Here is a 6,481-nt window from a genome sequence, read left to right as displayed (position 1 = left end):
TTACACAGTAGGCACAGTTGTAGCTGGGTGGTCTGGTGATGTTGTGAGCAAATTGCAGTTGCCTATTTCATGCCACTCATTACAGGTCCTCTCAGTAATAGTCGAAATTATTTTTGTAGGGGAAAAACCTTGAAAGTTGGCTTTAGAAAGGAAGGAACTGAGAAGATTTAATTAAAATTTATATCTGGATCAGCTGAGGCTTAGGGATCAGAGCTGAGATCTCCCAAGCTCTTATCTTTGTAGCATTGCTTTGACATCATAAGCAACTTACACACTTACCTTAGGGGGGTTGTGTGGTGTCTGTGCAAAGTTCACGCTTTGTTTGAGTACAACTGGAAAATGCACAATTCCATTTTGGTCTCCATGAGTAGCTCCACATGAAGCAAACCAAGACCTCTCTGAACAGGCAGTTGTGCTGCTACTGTTCCAGGGACAGCTATAGCAGGAGAGCAGTGGCCTGGGGTGGCTGGTGTGGGGCCAGCCAAGGAGGAAATTGCCCTGGCTTGCAGGTTTAGAAGTCGTATTTATGGCACACAACAGAAATTTGTTACACAACAGCCAGGGGCCGTTATGGTTGTGGCATTCCTCTTGAAACCCATATTTTCCTGTGAAATTGTCACAGCCTCCAGGAAACATAAGGCTGCCAACTGCCTGTCTTTGCTGGGCTGGCAGATACCCACAGATGCTCTTCTTCTTTCCCCACTGGGAATTCCGGAGTCAGGGCCACAGTTGCAGCTGTGAGCTGGGTGTGACAGTCACCCACCCATTTTCTCACTTGGCTGGTTTGGTATTACCTGTTGAGACCAGTAAAATAAGTTTTTGTACTCATGCTTAACTACAGATGTGACATACTTTTGATATCAGCTTGCTTCTATTTAAAATACCTTCCCTTAAGACTGACATGCATGTGTTAGATCACAAGAGTAATGATATCTATTGATGCTGAAGAGATGTCAGTGAGTTAAAATTAAAACTGGTGTTACATATTGCCACCTCCTTCATTCACCCACTGCAGCTGGTCAAGCAGCTGTACAATCTCCTAAATACTTTCTCTTTATAAGCCAACTTGAAACTGAGGAAAGCAAAGCAGAGAGGCAGTGTAGGAGGGCAGGAAAACACCCACAGCTGAAACAGAAACTGAAGAAAGAATTGAGCTTCCAATTTACTTCTCATTTTCCACACTCCAACTCATAGAGCCAACCCTGACATGCATCTGAATTTAAAAAAAAATTGGTCTCTATCCCTCCTTTCCCAGTTATCAGTTTGTTCCCTCAGCTCCTATCTTATTTCTTTAGGAAACAGATTAAACAAATAGGCCAAACTTGGAAACTGATCCTAAGCAAAACTGTAGCCACTGGAATGTGTGTTTCTGGTTCTACAGAACAGATTAGGCGGTAGCAGCAAGTAGTAGTATTGTTTTCTCACATTGTTATTACTGTATCATCCAGAAGCAGTAAGTTTGGAACATGCCAGCTATGCTTGGTTGTTATTCAGGCATAAAAAAAAAATCCCAACTACTTCAAAGAGACTTCAAAGCCATTCAGTTGACTGTGGAAAGAAAACTGAATAGATGGACACAAGAGGCCCTAGGAACACAAAGAGCACTATCAGGCACTCCAAATCCGTGGTCCTAGTGAAGGAATTTGAGCCCAGCAGCTGTCTCAAGCTGAGGGCAGAGATGAAGTCTCTGAAGAGGGTCATTGCTGAACATGTTGGTGCCCACGTTGGGAGCAAAAAAACGGAGGGTAGGGAAACTACCCTTGTAGTTTCCTACTTGGAAACTTTATTCACAGCATCGAGAGTTACACTGAGCTAGAAATCAGACAGAAGAAGTTTAGATCAAAATGGAAGAATCAACAACATGATAAAATAATTTTTCAGGTATGGATGGAAGAGAAGTTTGGTAGTTGTATTAGCAGGAAATTGTTCCTATTAGCTTTTTAAAAGATGAGAGCATTCTTGAGTCGGGTGGAGAAAAGACCATGATGTGAGAGAGGTTCCCTTGTAGCATGTGTGACATTTACAAGGTAAGCAAAGTCCTGAGCAGCCTTTCCCATAGGCATTTTCCTCACCAGGATAAATACCTACTTGGCATGTAAGGCAGCTCTTTGCCAGCTTGCCGTGCCAGTATTTCTCTCCTGATACCATTCCTTAAGCAGTTTAAAATTAAAAGCTGTTCCTATTACCTGGCATGAATAGTGTTTCCATCCTTTGGTAAGGATGAAAAGCTTTTTTTTTCCTTTCAAGCTACCCAGTAGCTTGAAAGAAATTAAAGTGCTGTGGACATTACCTAAACAAGGACAGAACATCTGTTACTTTTAAAAGGGAAGTGACATCTTAATGGGTTACAGCTTAGTCTTTGCAAATGACTTGAAAGTGACATGAGGACTTTCATCATTTTCTTGGGTTTGGGGCTGGTTTCTGTTGCTTACATAAATGGAAGTGTGTCTGGTAAATTTTCCTAGTAGGCAGTTGCCTGTATCTATCACCCTCTGACTAAGTCTGAGAAATGAAGATTTTTATGCAGCGTGAACAGTTGGGGGATGCTGGTTTTTTCTACCCAGCCTCAAAAGCAGACTCATACAGAGTCTGTCATCATGTCAGCCTATCCTGGGCTGCATCAGCAGCACCGTGGGCAGCAGGTGAGGGAGGGGATTCAGCCCCTCTGCTCTGCTTTGCTGAGACCCCACCTGCACAGGGGGTTCCAGCACAGCAAGGACATCGACCTTGGAGAGAGCCCAGAGGAGCCACCAAGATGACCCAGGGGAATGGATCATCCTCTGCTACAAGGAAAGGCTGAGAGAACTGGGATTGTTCAGCCTGGAGAGGAGAAGGCTTGGGGGTGGCCTAATTGTGGCCTTCCAGTGCCTGTAGGGAGCTGACAAGGAAGATGGAGCAAGACTCTTGACAAGAGCCTGAAGTGACAGGACAAGGGGAATGGGTTCAAACTGACAGAAAGTAGGTTTAGATTGGATATAAAGGTGAAACTCTTTACTCTGGTGGTGGTAAGACACTGGGACAAGTTGTCAGAGAAGCTGTAGCTGCCCCATCCCTGGAAGTGTTCAAGGCAAGGCTGGACTGGACTCTGAGCAGCCGGGTCCAGAGAAAGTTGGCCCTGACTATGACAGGAGGGTCGGAATGACAGGGAGTTCAAGGTCCCCTCCAACCCAAAGCATTCATCTCTCATCTGTCTTCAAGACCTCTCCCCAAATGTCACTACAAAGACCTCCTCTCTCATCTGTCACTGCTCCCTGTACCCTGCTCACTCACAGTTAACCACCCCACCACCACGGGAGGTTTTAGAGCATAAAGCACTTACAGAGGGCAGCAGGGCACAAAGGGCTTTAATAGGATCTTGTCTTTTTGCAGGCTGTAAGCAAAGAACAGTGGAAAATGCTGTAAATACGCTGATATATTGACTTTGTACTGCAGTGCTCAGGCCAACACTCACATCACTGTGGTTACCCAGGAGGAAAACTTGGGGGGTTCAGAGTGTCTGCCTGGGGTAAAGCTTCTGGAACGGCCCAGGCAGTGGTGTGAAGATACACAACAAACCTGCAGTCCCCAGATTGTCAGTTCATTTAATGTGATGGCTTTTACAGTGGTACCAGCTGATCATCTGCCAGATTAATGCAAATGCAGACAATGGGACATTCATTAAATTACCAACAACAACGACTATCTTGATGCAAGATTCCCTGGCTGTGTTTGCAACACAGACTCAGCTGCCACACCGAGGATGTGAAATGGCAGGGAAATGGCTCCCTTCCAGGTGCAGCAACAGCTGTGGCAGACACTATAATCTTCAGAGGTTTCCTGTAAAGTGAATACAAGCTAATGCTGGGACACTGAGCATCAGTTAAACCTCTGGACGCAGAATTTCACTGCAACTCGTGTTGCTTTACACGCTGTTTTTATCATAATTTCCTTTGGCTTGTAGCCTAGGTCTTTCCTATCAAGTCCTTAATTTATGCATGTGAGATGAACAAGAGTGATGGACAGTGATCCACATATTAACTTGGCCATTTGCAGCCCTATTACAATGAAAGTATTGCATGAATTGCTAACAGTTATTGAGGGGAACTTTCACAATTTTGAGTCAGAAGATGGCTGTTCACAACCTACAGGGTTCTTTTTCTGTCTCTTCAGGGGAATTTGCTTTAGAAACTGTTTCTCACAGTTGATTTGCAGTCTTTGCTGATTATTTCCTTTCTGCTGTCTGAGCGAGGGTAAGGTTTCAGAGGGCTTGAGTGAATTTACCACCTGAAAAGAGGCTTGAGCTAGGACTGGTTGCTCAGATGAAAGGGAAGTATGAGAAAAAAGCAGAGGGTGATAAAACTTCAGCAGCAATTGCCTTCATTATCAGTTCATGGGAACTAGTACAGGCTCGGGTTGTCTTACAGGGAAATTCACACATGCTCTGACTCCATGGCATTGCAGGGTAGGAAACTCTGCAGGTCTATAGAGGCAAAGAGTCTGTGATATGAAATTGGACAATTTCTGTGCCAAAATGCCCTGCTATTTACACTGGTACTGACAGCTTCATTTTGGCTGGCCTGCAAGAAGATTACAGCAATTGCCTCGTTCCAGCTCTTCCCTATGCCATTCCTGCACCCAGGAAAATTCCACCTGAATTTTCTCAGTGTTGTCCATCATTCAGTGCAGATCTCAGACCTTTGAGTCCAGTCTAACTCACAGGAGTATAAAATGACAAAAACAACACATGAAGCATTTTTACTTCAAAAATTACTTGGCCAAACAAGTCTCTGCAATTCTTTTATTCCAAACATCAAAACACTTAAGGTGAACGGTATTTGCATATTTTCTGGTCTTAAACCCAGTTGACCTACAAGTGTAAAACAAATTCAACTAAAGAGTTATTTGCAGGACACTTTGCTTTGTAGATTGCTTCCAGAATAAGAAAACATCAGTTCCAAGGGGGACAGATGGTCTGATTCTCCCTTCACTGGCCTTTCCTTCCTCCATCCCTTCCTCCCTCTATGACAATGATTTGCAATGTGACTCAGCATTTTGGGGGCAGTGAGGTGGGTTTTTTTGGCCATATCCCTCATTTCTGAACAATCAAAATGAAATAAAGGTCAAATGCAAGGCTTTTTTTTACACAATAAATGTACAAATGTACTCATACATGCTGAAAATCTAGAACAGAGCAGCTCATAAATTTCTTTCTAATGCCAAATTTGAGAATTTAATATCAGAATCATTAAGCAGAAGGAGAAAATATTATTGGAGAGGTCCAAGACCGTCTGGTTTTCAGTCCAGAGGTGGCTACTGCCCTGGTCTGTAGTGACAGAGGAGGTTGCAGCAGAACCATGTTTTTGTGAGATGTTCACTCCAGTGGCTGGAGCTCAGGGTGAAGCCTTTGTGCCTCTCCCTGAACTTGCATTGAGCACAAGTATTGAAAACATCGGCAAAAACATCGTAGCAGCTGGAGATTTAGAGGAAATTTGCAGAGATTGGGAGAAGGAAGGAAGTGAATGAGCAAGAGAAGCTGGGGCACAGCAGCAATTAGAAGAGATAGACAGAGAGAAACCAGTGGTAGCTCTCTGGGCAGAAAGTCACCAGTTTGCCAGGCAGAGGAGTATCAGAGGAAAGGAAGGGAAAGGGGCCAGCAGACATGCAGAATGGGACCGGAAAGCATTTGTATCTTTCAGCAAGTCTTTCAATAATTTTCCACTCCACTGTGAGTAATTTTGCTGTTAGTCTGGGCTGGTTTGTGCTTAGTGAATGTAAATGAAACAGTAGGTTGTTAGGGTCTCTGTACCAAATGTAAAACTGAATGTCTGGTTCATGACAAGTGACTACTCCAGCTTATGTCTGTGCACCTGATGTTGTTTTATACAGTCAGGCATGAGGATCTTGAGCCTGTCAACATTTAAAACTGTAGCATCTTAATATATGCTCCTAAATTCCTTTGAGCATAGATAACTGTGTTCAGACACATGGCTCTGAATTCTACATGGAACTCACTGAAACATAAAAAAATACAATCAGTCAACATTAACTTGCCAAGAGCACTCCAAAATAGAGCAGCATCCTCAGAAACAGTGCCATAATGAGACTCGAACACTAGTTTTTTTGTTCAATAATACCTTGTGTTTCACAGGCAGCTTTTAGTTAGGAGTTTTGTTTGTTGGTTTTTTGGGGTTCTTTTCCATTTCTAATTTAGTGTAACCCACCATCTGAGAACTGAAAGGCAGAAATCCCCACCCGGAAGGGAAAGTCTTACAAGACTTCAAAGAGGAAGATCTATTTTGCAACTGGGGTGGTTTCTCACCATGATGGTGAACAGGCACAGTAGCACTTTTTTTGTAGGCTGGAGCTTAGGAAAACTTGGGTTTCATTTGCCCATATTTACATTTGGCAAATAGAGTAGAGAAGCAAGTGGGGCTAGATGAGGCCCAGTCATATCAAGTTCTTTCTTGAATATACCATCTGAGTATGGACCAGTTCTGTGTCC

The sequence above is a fragment of the Sylvia atricapilla genome, chromosome 2, assembly GCF_009819655.1.
Source record: "Sylvia atricapilla isolate bSylAtr1 chromosome 2, bSylAtr1.pri, whole genome shotgun sequence".
In the NCBI taxonomy this organism is placed as follows: Eukaryota; Metazoa; Chordata; class Aves; order Passeriformes; family Sylviidae; genus Sylvia; species Sylvia atricapilla.
This window is presented reverse-complemented; position numbering follows the sequence as displayed.